The sequence below is a fragment of the Vombatus ursinus genome, unplaced genomic scaffold, assembly GCF_900497805.2.
Source record: "Vombatus ursinus unplaced genomic scaffold, bare-nosed wombat genome assembly UNPS02014798.1, whole genome shotgun sequence".
NCBI lineage: Eukaryota > Metazoa > Chordata > Mammalia > Diprotodontia > Vombatidae > Vombatus > Vombatus ursinus.
The window spans coordinates 44985714-45001896 of record NW_020954576.1 but is presented as its reverse complement, the minus strand read 5'-3'; positions in this window follow the sequence as shown (position 1 = coordinate 45001896).

The window sequence follows — 16183 nt, the reverse complement described above, 5'->3', positions numbered from 1 at the left end:
TTCTAATTTTTAAGGAAGTATTTTCTTCAGTAATTTTTTGCACTTCCTTTTCCATTTGGCCAATTTTGCTTTTTAGGACATTTTTCTCCACATTGGCTTTTTGGACCTCTTTTGCCATTTGGGTTAGGCTATTTTTTAAGGTGTTATTTTCTTCAGTATTTTTTTGAGTCTTCTTTAGCAAGCTGTTGACTCATTTTTCATGATTTTCTTGCATCACTCTCATTTCTCTTCCCAGTTTTTCCTTTACTTCTCTTACTTGCTTCTCAAAATCCCTTTTGAGCTCTTCCAAGGTCTGGGTCTGATTCATATTTTTCTTGGAGGCTTTGGATGTAGGAGCTTTGACTTTGTTGTCTTCTTCTGGTTGTATGTTTTGATCTTCTTTGTCACCAAAGTAAGATAATATAGTCTGACTCTTTTTGCGCTGCTTACTTATGATCCCAGCCAATTACTTGAGTTTTAAACTCTTTGTTAAGGTAAGAGTCTGCTTCCAATGTGGAGAATGTAGTGTCCCAAGCTTCAGGGGTTTGAACAGCTGTTTTCAGAGATAGTTCTAGGGACCTGTAAATTTTCAGCTCTTCCAGAGTGGTACAATAAGGGGCGAGATGTTTCCTCTCCACCACCACAACAAGCTCTACCACGCCAGCACTCTCCTCTCTCCAGGACGACCCCTTCAGAACTGTGACTCAGATCCAAGCACGGGCAGAGCAAGAGATTCCTGCCTCAGCACTGGCAAAGAGAACCCTGCAATCCCCCTCTGATCAGCCACTCGATTCCCCCTCAGTCTTTGGGCTGGAAGCTCAGGAGGCAGCCGCTGCCCCAGAGGCCATAATTGGGACTTGTGGCTGAGATCTAGCTCCTTCTCTCACCGCAGTTACAGATTTTTCCCACTGACCTTCTAAGTTGTCTTTGGCATTCATGGGCTGAGTAGTCTGGAAATTGCCACAGCTGCCCGTGATTCAGTCATCTGAGGCCTACTCCAGGTTTGCTGCAGCCTGCATGCCCACACCGAGCTATGCTCCTCTCCCCACCTGGCGTGATATACCTTTCCAATCAACCACCCAGGTTGTCTTGGGCTGGAACTTTGTTTCACTCTCTCTTTTCGTGGGTTCTGCTAGAATTTGTTTAGAGCTATTTTTTTTGCAGGTATTTGGAGGGGTTTGGGGGAGAGCTCAACCAAGTCACCACTTTCACTCTGCCATCTTAACTCCGCCCCTTCATCCTTCATTCTTGAAGAGGACTGATATAGTATTCCCAGAGGAACGGGGGAAGCAGGGCCACTCTCTTCAGCATAAATATCTCTCAGATGAGCCAAGGCTTGGGCATGGATAAAGGGAGGGCCATGCTGCTGGAATTTCAAAGGCCCAGTGCCCTGGGGGTTGGGAAGGCATTGCTAATCATGGAGAGGTATTACCTCCGCATCACTAGGTAGAGGACTAGGTTAACTGAGACATGACAGTGTGGATGTGTGTGTGCATGCACATGCATGTGTGCACAAGTGTGACACGTATGTGTGTGTGTGCACATACACAGAGACAGATTTGCACACTTGCTGTCACCCTGTTTTGGAGAGAGAGTAGTATGCAAAATCTCTTTGTGGGACCACATGACAAAGCAGTAATCCTATAAAATGTAACAGGTGGCAGGTGGATTGGAGGCAGGTGTGAAAAGAAGCCCTTCATGCAGTAGCAAGGGTGATAGAGTGTAAAACTAAGAGATTGGATTCTTATTGCTGTGGTCCAGTTGTTTCAGTCCTATCCAATCCTTTGTGACCCCATTTGGGATTTTCTTCGCAAATGTACTAGAATGGTTTGCCATTTCCTTCTTCAGCTCATTTTACAGATGAGGAAACTGAGGTAAACATGGCTAAGTGACTTGCAACTAGTAAGCACCTGAGGCTGGATTTGAAGTCGGGAAGATAAGTCTTCTTGACTCCAGGCCAGGTCCTCTATTCACTGTGCTACCTAGCTACCTAATAATTGGTAAGCCTTTATTATGTGAATATTTTAGCTAGTACAAGGGTAGGCTTTAAACTCAAATTGAAATATCTGTGAATTTCAGGGGAAATATTAATAAAATAATAATGGTTAGCTTTTGTATAGAAAGAGCAGTTAGGTGGCATAGTGGGTAAAGCACCACCCCTGTAGTCAGGAGGACCTGAGTTCAAATTTGGCCTCACCTTTACTAGCTGTGTGACCCCAGGCAAGTCACTTAACCCTGATTACTTTCCCCTGTCCCCAAAAATAACCACATTTATATAAAGCTTTAAGGTTTCCAATGTACCTTACACATGTTCTCTCATTTGATCCTCACAATAACCCTGTGAGGTAGGTGCTGTTATAATCCCCATTTTATGGATGAGGAAACTGAGGCTGAGAGAAGCCAAATGACCTTTCCAGGGTCACATAGTTTGTAAGCATATGAGGTGGGATTCAAACTCAGGTCTTCCTGACTCCAAGTCTAGTGCCCTATCCACTCTTCCATCTAAGGGCTTGGGGGGGGGGGGGGGACAGGGACAAATAAGGACAAATCCAAGGAGACATGAGCAATAAAGGACAATGGTAGGGGTCAGGCTGGAAATCAAAGAAACAATCTGGAAGGTCCCATCAACCTCAGGTGTGAGGATCTTCAGGCAGTGTTAGGAGGAGGAAGGGGTCCACGATGGTGGGAGAGACTGCTTAACAGATTTGGCATCATCAGATTATGCCAAGCTCTCATCATTCCTTCTAGTGCAACAAGGGAACAACTGGGTCCTTTATCCTTCTCAACAAAACAGAGGGAGAGTCAGGGCTTTTTTTTTGTTAGGTCTTGATTTTTTTTATTAATTTTTTTTGATTTATCAATAATCACTTCCATATGCTTTTGAGTTTAAAATTTTTCTCCCCCTTCCTCCCCACCACCTTCCCCAAGATGGCGCACAATCTGATATAGGCTATACATTTACATTCAAATCACACATATTTTCACATTAGTGATGTTGTAAATAGAAATTAAAATCAATAGGAGGAACCATCAGAAAGAGGAAACAAAACTCAACAGAAGAGAAAAAAAATAACAATTCGGCTTCCATAGTTCTTTCTTTGGGTGTGGATAGCATTTTCCATCACAAGGCCTCTGGAGATGTCTTAGATCCTTGTATTGCCAGGAAAGGTTAAGTTTATCAATATTAGTCATCACACAGTGTGGCTGTTATTGTGTACAATGTTTTCTTGGTTCTGCTCACTTCACTCAGCATCAGACCATACAAGTCTTTCCAGGTTTTTCTGAAGTCAGCCTGTTCTTCATTTCTTATAGCACAATAGTATTCCATCACATTCATATACCACAACTTGTTCAGCCATTCCCCAGTTGATGGACATCCTCTCAATTTCCAATTCTTTGCCACCACAGAAAGAGGTGCTATAGATATTTTTGTGCATGTAGGTCCTTTTCCCATCTGTGTGATCTCTTTGGGATATAGCCTTAGAAGTGCTATTGCTGGGTCAAAGGGTATGCACATTTTTATAGCCCTTTGGGCATGGTTCCAAATTGCTCTCCAAAATGGTTGGATCATTCACAACTCCACCAACAATGCATTAGTGTTCCAATTTTCCCACATCTTCTCCAACATTTATCATTTTCCTGTTTTGCCATGTTGGCCATTCTGATGGGTGTGATGTGGTACCTCAGAGTTGTTTTGATTTGCATTTCTCTAATCAATAGTGATTTAGAGCACTTTTTCATATGACTATAAATGGCTTTAATTTCTTCATCTGAGAACTGTCTGTTCATATCCTTTGACCACTTATCAATTGGGGAATGACCTGTATTCTTATAAATTTGACTTAATTATCTATATATTTTAGAAATGAGGCCCTTATCAGAGACACTGGTTGTAAAAATTCTTTCCCAATTTTCTACCTTCCTTCTAATCTTAGTTGCATTGGCTTTGTTTGTGCAAAAACTTTTCAATTTAATGTAATCAAAATTGTCCATTTTGCTTTTTGTAATGTTCTCTATCTCCTGTTTGGTCATGAATTCCTCTGTTCTTCATAGATCTGACAGGTAAACTATTCCTTGCTCTCTCAGTTTGCTTATAGTATCAGCCTTTATATCTAAATCATGTAGCTATTTTGACTTTATTTTGGTATACGGTGTGAGATTTTGGTCTATGCCTAGTTTCTGCTGTACTCTTTTCCAGTTTTCCCAGCAGTTTTTTTCAAAGAGTGGGTTCTTATTCCAGAAGCTGGGGTCTTTGGGTTTATCAAATAATATATTACTATAGTCATTGACTACTGTGTCTTACATACTTAACCTATTCCACTGATCCACCACTCTATTTCTTAGCCAGTACCAAGCAGTTTTAATGATTGCTGCTTTATAATACAATTTAAGATCTGGAATGGCTAGGCCACCTTCTCCTGCATTTCTTTTCATTAGTTCTCTTGATGTTCTGGACCTTTTGTTCTTCCAAATGAATCTTGTTATTATTTTTTCTAACTCTATAAAATAATCTGTTGGTAGTTTGATTGGTATGACACTGAATAAGTAAATTAGCTTAGGTAGAATTGTCATTTTTATTATATTAGCTCAGCCTACCCATGAGCAACTGATGTTTTTCCAATTATTTAGATATGATTTTATTTGCGTGAAAAGTGTTTTGTAATTGTGTTCATAGAGTTCTTGGGTTTGTTTCAGGAGGTAGACTCCTAAATATTTTATAATGTCTACAGTAAGTTTAAATGGAATTTCTCTTTCTATCTCTTGCTGCTGGGCTTTGTTGGTAATACATAGAAATGCCGCTGATTTATGTGGGTTTATTTTATATCCTGCAACTTTGCTGAAGTTGTTTATTATTTCAAGTAGTTTTTTACTTGATTCTCTGGGATTCTCTAAGTATAACATCATGCCATCTGCAAAGAGTGATAGCTTTGTTTCTTCTTTGCCTATTCTAATGCCTTCAATGTCTTTTTCTTCTCTTATTGCTAAAGCTAACGTTTCCAGTACGACGTTGAATAACAGTGGTGATGATGGACATCCTTGTTTCACCCCTGATCTTACTGGAAATGCTTCTAGCTTGTCCCCATTACATATTATGCTTGCTGAAGGTTTTAGATAGATGCTATTTATTATTTTAAGGAAGACTCCATTTATACCTGTGCTCTCTAGTGTTTTTAATAGGAATGGGTGCTGTATTTTGTGAAAAGCTTTTTCTGCATCTATTGAGATGATCATGTGGTTTCTGTTAGTTTTGGTGTTGATATGATGGATTATGCTGATAGTTTTCCTTATATTGAACCAGCCCTGCATTCCTGGTATAAATCCTACCTGGTCATAGTGTATTATTCATGTGATAAGTTGCTGTAATCTATTTGCTAATATTTTGTTTAAAATTTTTGCATCTATATTCATTAGAGAAATTGGTCTATAATTTTCTTTCTCTGTTTTGACTCTTCCTGGTTTAGCTATCAGCACCATATTTAGAATACCCTTTGGATTTAGTTCATGAGAGTTGGGGGACTCTAGGTCTTCCTGAATCCACTATACCCTCAACAATAACAGACACATATGGCACTTCAAAGTTCTGAAAGTTTTATATATCTTATATCACAACAACTCGGTCTGTTAGGCTCTATAGACAAGCACCAGGCAGGAGTCCTTCTTCAAGACTGGAGACAGAATTTGTCTCATTTATCTGAGTAGACCCTTGACACTTAACTCTACTGGTCATTTTTGCACATGTGGACCCAGGGTTAGAGGTATACAGTTGCAGTCCCTGAAGTATGGTTGCTCAGAGAGTAGAGAATGAGATCCAGGCCTAGCAATGGCTCATCCTAAGCAGGTTGGATATTGATTGGCTCAGATGAAACTGTAGACTTCTAGCCTTGGGGTTAGTCTTTCACCAAAGACACAGGATGATAGAGCAAGTAGGAATTGAATGTGAAAATGGAGGGAGGAGTCCCACCAATTTCTTTCCCATACCCTTTATACTACCCCCTCTTCCTTTGCCTTACAAAACCCTCCTCAAAGATGAGGCACCTTTGGCAAAGGTGTGAAACTCCTGGGCCTAGCAATGGCTTGTCCTAGGCATGTTGGATATTGATTGAGAGTCATAGGACTTCTAGTTTGAAGCCTACCTCTGTACATCCCATTCACATTTACAGTTATGATTACTATCTGTGTCTTTTTCTCCATGCTTTCCCCCCCCCCCATTTATGCTTTTCTTTCTCCTTTCTCCTTCCCCCACCTCACTAGTTTTTGACCAGCGCCTCCTTAGGTCCCACCTCCCTTCTATTATCCCTTTCCCTTTTCTTCCACTTTACCCTTACTGTTTCTTCCCTCCCTTCTATCCCCCCTCCCTTTTCTTTCCCCTTTCCCCTCCTACTACCTATAGTGCAAGTTAGATTTCTATACCTAACTGATTATGTTATTCCTTTCTTGAGCCAAATCTGATGAGAGTAAGGTTCAAACAATGCTCATCCCTCTCCCTTCTTTACCTCTGCTCTAATAGGTTTTTGTGTCTTTTCCTGTAATGTAATTTACCCTTGTCTGCCTCCTCCTTTCTCAGTACATTTTCTTGGCTCAGACTAATCCACTTGGATCCATTTAACCCACTTGATTAAAATTTTTTTTTATCATTACATCAAAGTCAATTTATATCCACCCCCTTTATGTATACTCCTTTAACATGGTATAATAGTAATACAGTTCTCAAGAGTTGCAAGTGTCATCTTCCCTTGTAGGGATGTAAACAGTTTGCCCTTATTAACAGCATATTGTATCTTTCTGTCCCATTTACCTTTTTATGTCTCTCTCGAATCTTGTACTTGAAGATCAAATTTTTTGTTGAGCTCTGGTCTTTTTATCAGGAATGTTTGGAAGTCCCCTATTTTGTTGAATATCCATCTCCTTCCCTGAAAAATCACACTGATTTTCTCTGGGTAGTTAATCCTTGACTGCATTCCAAGCTCCTTTGCCTTACGGAATATCATGATAGTTCCATGCCCTACAGTCTTTTAATGTAGGGGCTGCAAGGTCCTGTGTAATCCTGACTGTGGTTCCATGATATTTAAATTGTTTCTTTCTGGCTGCTTGCAGTAATTTCTCTTTAACCTGGTAATTTTGGAATTTGGCTATTATATTCCTTGGCGTTTTCAATTTGGGATCTCTTTCAGGCAGGGAGTGATGGATTCTTTCTATGGTTATTTTACCTTCAGGTTTGAGGACTTCAGGGCAGTTTTCCTTTATGATTTCCTGAAGGATATTGTCCAGGCTCTTTTTTTCATCATGACTTTCAGGTAGGCCTATAATTTTTAAATTGTCTCTCCTGGATCAATTTTCCAGGTCAGCTATTTTACCCATGAGGTATTTTACCCATGAGGTATTTTAAGTTTTCATCTACTTTTTCATTTTTTTGTTTCTGTTTGACTGATTCTTGCTCTCTCATAGAGTCATTAGTTTCCATTTGGTCAATTCTAATTTTTAACATATTGTTTTTTTCTGTTAGATTTTGTACTTTCTTCTCCAATTGCTCGATTGTATTTTTAAGGGATTTATTTTCTTCATTGTACTTTTTTTCCAATTGGCCAATTGTGTGTTTTAGGGACTTGTTTTCTTCAGTGTACTTTTTTTTCCAATTAGCCAATTGTACTTTTAAAGGACTCCTCTACCTCTGTCATTAGACTTTTAAAATCCTTCTTGAGTTCTTCTAAGAAGGCTTTTTGGGCTTCAGACCAGTTCATATTCCCTTTTCATGTTGCAGATGTGGGTTTGATGACAGTGTTGTCCTCTTCAGAATTTCTGTCTTGATCTTCACTCTTCTCATAATATGAATCTATCATACGTTTCTTTTTACTCATAGTGTTTCTTTATTCCCTGGCCTTTAAAGAGATTAAGCTCTCCTGCTGGGGAGCAGAGGGCACTGACCCAAGCTTCTTGTGTTGGGAACCTAGGTCTTGGTCACTGGCTTTGGGAGCTGGGGCCTCTTATGTTGGCAACTGGAGGCTGTAGGGTTCCGGCAGCTTATCTGGTGTTGGGCTGGAATCAGCAAGGCTGGGACTTTCAGGTTAATCTAGATTGCCTGCTTTTCCTTTCCCTTAGCTTTGTTTACCTCCTTTTAGATGGATGCTGCCATGTGTTTATCTGCCTGGGGCCCCTTGCAGTGCTGCCTCCCTTATTTCTTTTGAGGTACTGGGAGACTTCTTTGCTGTAGAATGCTGAGGCACCTGGTGGTTTTCCGAGCTGGTTTCCACCAGTTACCCCACCCTCACTGAGGCACTCGGAGGTACAGCTGTTGGCATTTGCCTGCTGACCACCTGGGCTTCGGGATCTCCTCTTGGTTGGCAGTTGGAGGCTGTAGGGTTCTGTCAGCTTACCTGGTGTTGGGCTGGAATCAACAAGGCTGGAACTTTTTGGCACCTTTAGGTTGCTTTCTTCAGCTCCTTTCAGACGAATGCTGTTGGGTGCTTATCTGCCTGGGGCCCTTTGTAGTGCTGCTTCCCTTATTTTTGCTGAGGCAATGGGAGACCCATTTGCTGTAGAATGCCGAGGCACCAGAATCTCTTCCTGATGTGCTAAAGTGGGCCTTCCACTAGCTGGCTGGGCGACTCCTGTTTCGTACTGCTCCCCTTTCCCTGGGGTAAGAGGGGCCTTTCCTGTTAATCCCTCTAGCTACCTGGGCTACTGTACTGCTGCACCCCATTTTTCTTCTGGTTCAGCTGTTCCAGGGTTTTTTCTGGGGTGATATTTTCTGGGTTTTCAGAGGTTGATAGGGGAGGGTGAGAGCAACTACCTGTTTACTCCACCATCTTGGCTCCCGGAAGCGGAAGTCGAGAGTAAGGGCTTTTATAGGAAAGGGGTAGAATTTTGCTTAGGAATACTTGACTTACTTTCTCTTATGTCACAGACAAGGAGAGGCCAGGATTCTGATAGCTTTGGTTGAGTGCAACATAAGGATAGAATTTTTCATCAAAGAAGATTTTAGTATGGAAAATTCCAGATATGTAGTGTCCCAAGATAAAAAAAAAAGGCAAGGAAGAAGTTTCTAGACCAGAGATAGTCTATCATACATGTGCCGTATGGATCTTAAAGACTCCCCTTCCTCAAATCAGAGGTTTTTCAAACTATAACACAAATGATCATAGCTTTGAATTGGAATAGAAATATTTTACATAATATCATATTAATCTTTTTAAAATAGTTCTCCTAAATTTGCAACATTGCACTTCCCTGATTCTTTTTCTTATTCTTGTGATTTCTCTTTTATTTCATTCATTGACTTCTTCTTTCTCCCCTTCCCTCCCCTCCCCCCCCCTCCCCTCCCCTCCCTTTCCCTCCCCTTCCCTTCACTTCTCTCTCTCCATCTCTGTCTCTCCATCTGTCTACTTCTCTGTATCTGTACCTGTCTCTCCTCACTATCTGGAAGAAACAGTACTCTCACAGTTTCCATTATCATCTTTATGGAATATTATAACCTCTCATCCAGGCTTCTATCCTGTATTCCCAAAGGCCTGCAGTTGTTTCTAATTTAATTTCCCATCATCACCATAAACTCAATATATTTCAAATCTAACTCATCATCTTCTTGGTAAAGTGACCATCCCTTCTAACTTCCTTGTTTCTGTCATTCTTTAAGTCAGACAGGTTTGAAAGCTCAGTCATCCCTCTCTTTTACCTGTCATATTTTATCAGTCACCAAATATTGTTTATTTTTGGTTCTTCACTGCTCTTCCTGACTCTAGTCACTTCTTCCTTCACTCTATTAGGCACACCATGATCAGATTAAGCATACTAAAGTGTTGGGAAACATGTCACTCTCTTCCGTTTAAAACAACAACAACAAACTTTCTATGGTTCTCCATTACCGATAGGAATAACCTGATATTAGACTATCAGAGGTATTCCAAAATCTGGCTCCAATCTACATTTTCAGACTTATCTCCCACTACTCCCCAGCACAAAACTAGCTAGTTGTCTACTCACTGTCCTCCAAACATGTTGCTCTCATTTATGTCCCTGTGCATTTATTGCCCCCACTCTCTTCCTCTTCACCTGTGTAGATTCTTCCTATACCTGAAAGTCTAGATGAAACCCAACCCTCTCTATGAAGCCTTTTCTGACTATTCTACAACATAGTTACTTCTCATCTTCTCTGAACTCTTGGAGAATTTTATTGTCTGTGTCCCTCATTCAATACTTATGTTACTTTGTATTGGTTATTTATCTTTATGTTTGTTGTTGTTGTTGAGTCATTTTAGTCAAGTCTGACTCTTCATGACCCAATTTGGGCAGAGATACTGCGATAGTTTGCCATTTCCTTCTCCACTTCATTTTACAAATGAGAAATTGAGGCAAACAGAGTTACGTGACTTGCCCAAGGTCACGTAGCTAGTATGTGAGGACAGATGTGAACTCAACAAAATGAGTTTTCCTGACTGTAGGCCCAGCCCTCTATCCACTGCAACACCTAGCTGTCCCTTTATCTTTACATAGAGGTATATGATACACAAGTGTCTACATTATGCATGTATTATGCACATGTGATTATATGTGTGCATATGTGTCTATATATTTTCTTCTATTGTTTACAACCTAGGGAAACACAATAAACATTTGTTGTAGGTACTACAGGAGGTTATGCAATGTTCTGGCACTTGATGTAATCAGAACAATGTCATTCCCATATAGGGTCATCTAGAGGATCTTATGATTGATAAGGAATTAATCTTCAATTTAGCCTATATACTGAATGTTCTCCATGACAGTGGCAAACAACTTTGGCAAGTATACATCTCATGATTTTATGCCTTATTTGATTTTAATGATAAGAGGATTGTCATGTTATTTCTGTTGCCACATCTTTCAAGCAATCTTGTATGACTTTGACCTATGTATGTGTGCCAGACTTTGAGGAACTGGTTTCTGTGGGCAGAGAGAAATTTCCAGAACCTGACTCCATAAGTTTCTGGGAAAGGTAGTACCCCCTCCCCCAAATAGTATTATTCTTGCCATCCTAAGAGGTACTGAGAGACTCATTTCTGAATGTAGTACTACTGTGGTAGAGCAAGCAGTTGGAATTTGGCATTTTAGTTGGAATTTTGGTCTTGGAGAGATGCTGAATAGGTGATTTCAAATGGAGTTAAGTGAATAGGAGGAAGGAGAGAGAAGGGAGGTTAAAGAAGTGGATTAGAATATATGACATTGAGGCATTTTGGTTTCTTAGCTACTCTCTTCTCTTGTCCAGACAGACCCTAGGAAGAGACAGTTGGAATGTATTGAGGCCTGTGGAATTTTTTTCTTTTTGGGATATCTGAGATGGATGTTGAAATGTTTTAACTTTTCTCCTTTCTTTCTTTCTTTCTGTCTTAAATAGACATATTTACTTCCAAACTTCTCTGTTTATGTTTGTTCATAATTCCTAAGATAATTAGTACTTTAACTCTGACTTGATTTAGATTTAAAATTAAAATCAATCATAACTCTTTTTTGTGTATTTCACTAATTCTGAATAGGTGGCAGTTACAAAAAAGACAGTGACTAATATTTATATATAGAAATAGGTAGAGGTTCAAATTTTCTGTTTAAAATCCTAGGATTCTATCTTGGCTGGGGGTTCTTAATGAATGAGAGAATATTATTGATACTGGATTATTTATTTTTATAAACACCCCAAAGTATATAAAGCTGGATTTGGGGTTTTCTATGTCCTTAGGCTAAAACAAATAAAAAAAAACATTGCTGTCTTGGAAGAGTCTAGTTTGTTAGTTCATATTTCCTCCTTTATTTTTCCTCTGCTCCCCACAAAGGAGTAAAATTGAGAGTGATAACTAGGAAGTAGGAAATTACCTTGTAGGAGGAAAAAAAGGTTGGAGGCAGAGGAGAGGGTACTTCCTTTCATTTCTGCCTTCACTTTCCAAACCCAGACAAATCAAAAGTTACACAGGGAAGACAAGACATCTTTTGAGAGGAGAACCCCTAAAAACAACACTTTGCTCTACTCAGTCTAATGCTTTATTATACTGAATACACAATAGGAGCAGTGGGATTATGTATTCTCTAAACCTTTCAGTCAAATGGTGGGTGGCTGTAAGGGATGTGGTCTGCAGTAGAATATTATCTGCAAGAATCTGCCTGCTCTCTTCTCCTTACTTCATCAAAGATGTCCTTAAAGAATTCCTACACTGTTCTCATAAAAATTTTATAGAGTTAAAGAAAGTAAATATTTGAGCTAATATTATTAATATAGTCTCAGTCTTTTTTTGGGGGGGTGGTAATTGCAAATTCTGAGATATTTTCCAAGCCTTTGGTACACTACTACTACTACCACTACTACTACCACAGCCACCACCACCACCACTAATACTACTACCAACAGCTAACATTTATATAGCATTTACTATTTGCCAGACACTGTGCTAAGCATTTAACAATTATTATATCATTTGATCCTTACAGCAACCTTGGGAGGTAGATGTTATTATTATCTTCAGTCTACATATGAGGAAACTGATGTCCTGTGAGGCAGCATAGTATAGTAGAAAGAACAATGAGTTTGGATTCAGAACTTGCATGTGAATCCTGCCTTACTAATGATGTAACCTGGGACAATTCTATTAACCTCTCCAATAAAACCTCAGTTTCACTATCCATATAAAATGACATCTACCTCACAATTCTGTTGTGAAAATAAAGTGAAGTAATCTATGCAACACATTGTAAGCCTCAATGTACTATATATAAATATGGGTGAAGAAGTTTGCCCATAGTCACACAACTAGTAAATGTTTGAGGCAGGAATTGAACCCAGGTCTCTTGACTAAGTTCAGTATGATATTCACTATAATAAAGTTTTCTGTGTGTGATAAATCCATTAATATTTCATAATATTTCCTAGATCCAACCCTTCCTCTCTTTTCCATTTCCGCTGCTATCACTCAAATCCAAGCCCCTGTTATCTGAAGCTTGGAGTATTGATGGTGCCTGGTGCAAAGAAAGTTTTTTGTCACCAGAGTCCTTGGAACAAACAGTTCAACGTCAGAAACAGATACGGTTTTCACAATTCAAATGACTCTAAAGAAGATTCCATTCCACTCTCTAGCCAAACTGGATTATTTGCCATCTAGACCATTTGGTCTTACCATCTGCTCTGCCACTGAACCCTAAGGACTGCTGGGATTTTCCATCTGCCCTAGAGGTTGAATCCTCTTACATGTGTTGTCTCCCATGTTAGAATGTGATCTGCTTAAGAATAAAGACTGTCTCACTTTTTATTTGTATCCCCAGTGCTTAGCATAGTACTTTGTACATGATAAACACACAACAAATGCCTTATTCACTCACTTATTCATTTACTCATTAATTCATTCATCTCTTTGCCTCCATTTTCTCTCCTATCAGGCAATATTGCAAAGCACTGCCAGTTTAACCTTCCTAAAATATCACTTTCATCATGTTTCTGTTCAAAATCCCTCTCAAATGTGCTCAAAATTCTGTTCAATGGCTTCCTATTGGCTATCAAATCTAAACTCCTCACCTTCATTTCAAGGTTTTTCATAATCTCAACTCACCCTACCTATTCAAATTTATTTTCCACTATTCTCCACTGTACACTTGGTGCTCCTGTAAAGAAAACTAATTTATTGTCCTCCCAAACACCACTTTTGTGCCACCTCTGTTCCTTGAATTAGTCAATTTCTGCCCCTCCCTCTGCTGATCCAAATCCTCCTTACCTTTCAAGGCTTAGCTCATGTCTTAACTCCACTATGAAGCCCTTCCAGACAGCATTAGACTACATTTATTTCTCTTTTTTTGACTTTATTTGCATTCATTCCATGTGCTGAATAATTAGTCTCTTATTATACAATTTCCTATTCTCTGATTGTCTCTAATGCATAATTTAATACTTTATTACATCAGTATGGATGTTACTATACATTTTTCTACTTCTTCACTAATTTTTCAACCATATATACCTATTTTTCCTTAGCTAGATTATTAATTTCTTGTGAGTAAAGACCATCATACTTTTGAATTTTTTGTAGCACCTAAAATGGTACTAAGATCTATGTAGGTACACAATCAATTTTTATTGATTAATTAAGAACAAGTTGATATCATGCATTTATAATACAAGTGCTTTGTGTTAAATACAAGTCTCCAGGCATATTTATTTTTTTCATCCCCAGAAGCTCTCCAAGACACAAATGTTAAACCAGTACGCCTATGTGCAAAGGAGGAATTGTTTTGTGTAAGTCAAGGTCAAGTCCCAACCTTTTCATGAAGCCTTCCTTATTTTTTCCTCTTCCTAACTACTCCTGGCACTTTTTAATCTGTTTAGGGAAGGAGGGATTTGATTCTCCCCTCCATGCTTCCAGCTTTGCTGATGTAGTCAGGGTATATAGTCTGAAATGACAAGAGGTGGATGTTGTAAAAATAAGGTATTAACATCTGATGATCCCTTTACAAACTAGGAACAACTGTTTCTGATTGAGTGAGAAAGGGCAATTTGATTGACTGGGCTGAAAATTGGCTGTGATCCTTTGGGATTTAAATCTTGGAGTGATTCAGAAATTCAAGATACTAGCAATTCTTGCTAGTAGCCGTCAGTCAGGGAAGAACCCAGGTCTTCACCTCGCAGGGGAGGGGGAGTCTTCTCTTTTTGCTCCTCCATCAGCCTTGGCATTGAATCAGATAGAGAAATTTTGGGGAACAATTGAGGGACCAGAGACACAACTCTAAACAAATGAAAATAAAGAAAAGCAGTCACTTGAAACCAAATGCAACTTCCACGATTTTTTTGGCCCCTGACAACAGAAAAGAGAGCTGGCTATAAATACATAAAACAGCCCTGGTAATTAGGAATCCAGCTGCAAAGAGGATCAGATCCTGGAAACTCAACTGAACAACCTGCCCAGAGCAGTTTTGTTAAGACTCCACTAGGAAAGAAAAGATAAGGCCCTAAAGTTTTGACTTGTGAGTTTCATTGGCCGCCATTATGTTCACTACATGTGTACTTCAAAACTATTTGTACTTTAAATTGCTACTGTCCTCATCGATGCTGCATGTAGTTGTTGATGAGTATGTCTCCACATTTCTTTGCAGGGAGAGAAACTGTTTGTAGCTACTATTCTTACTATATCATACTGTAAATATTTTTTTGGCTTAAAACTAATCAAATCTACTGGCTGATTGTTAATGGGAAGCATACTGGTAGAGGCATCTAAGCTATAGTAGTAAGAACCCAGATTTACATGGTACCCTAAATACTGTGGTGATTCAACTTGAAAACCTGTAAGTGCTTGGTTGGAGTAGCCTAGAAAGGGTCCAACATCTGTACTGCATATACGTTTTGGCATTTAGATATATTAAGCTTTGTACATGTCTCTTTCACATCAAATTTATTTCATTGGTGCTGATTTTGTTTCCCTTAACTGATTATAAGCTTCTTGAGAAACTGTGCTCATGATATCATTTTTTTCTGTTTCCATCAAGATGTTAATGTATCACCCTCATTTTTCTTTCATCTTCCATCTCTCTGTAGTTCTCCTTTCTTTCTGCCTATAAATATTCTCATCTTCCCAATCCTTCTTGCCCTCACCAAAAAAAAGAGATGACAACATCACCACAACAAATTTCCATTTTTCCTGCTATCTCCCTCAAATAGCGATCATATTTCTTTCCCTCTTCTCCCATTAACTACGAATCTTCTAGAAAAGATAGTTCATATTTTCTGCCTCCACTAAATCACAATCCACCTACTTATTTGTTTTCTTTAGTTTCTCTGAGACTGCTTTCCACCATAATCACCCAAAGTGGCCAAACCCATCTGACTTTTCTTCTTCCTTGACCTCATTGGAATTTTTGATCATTCTATCCATTTTACTCTTTCCTTCCTTGACTTCTGTGACATTGCTCTTTCCTAATTTCCCTCCCACCTTTCTTATCACCCTTTCTTAGTCTCCTTTGTTAGTTTCTTTTCTCTCCTCCTGTCTCCTAAGGGTAGATATTCTACAAGGTTCTGTTCTCTCTCTAACACTGTTTCCCTTCAAGATCTCATCTACTGCTATGACTTTACTTATAACTTCTGAGCTGTTGATCCCCAAATTTGCATCTCCACACTCCACATCAGTCTCCTATTAACCTGGAATTGAAAACTTAAAGACCCTTCCTTCCTTCCTTCCTTCCTTCCTTCCTTCCTTCCTTCCTTCCT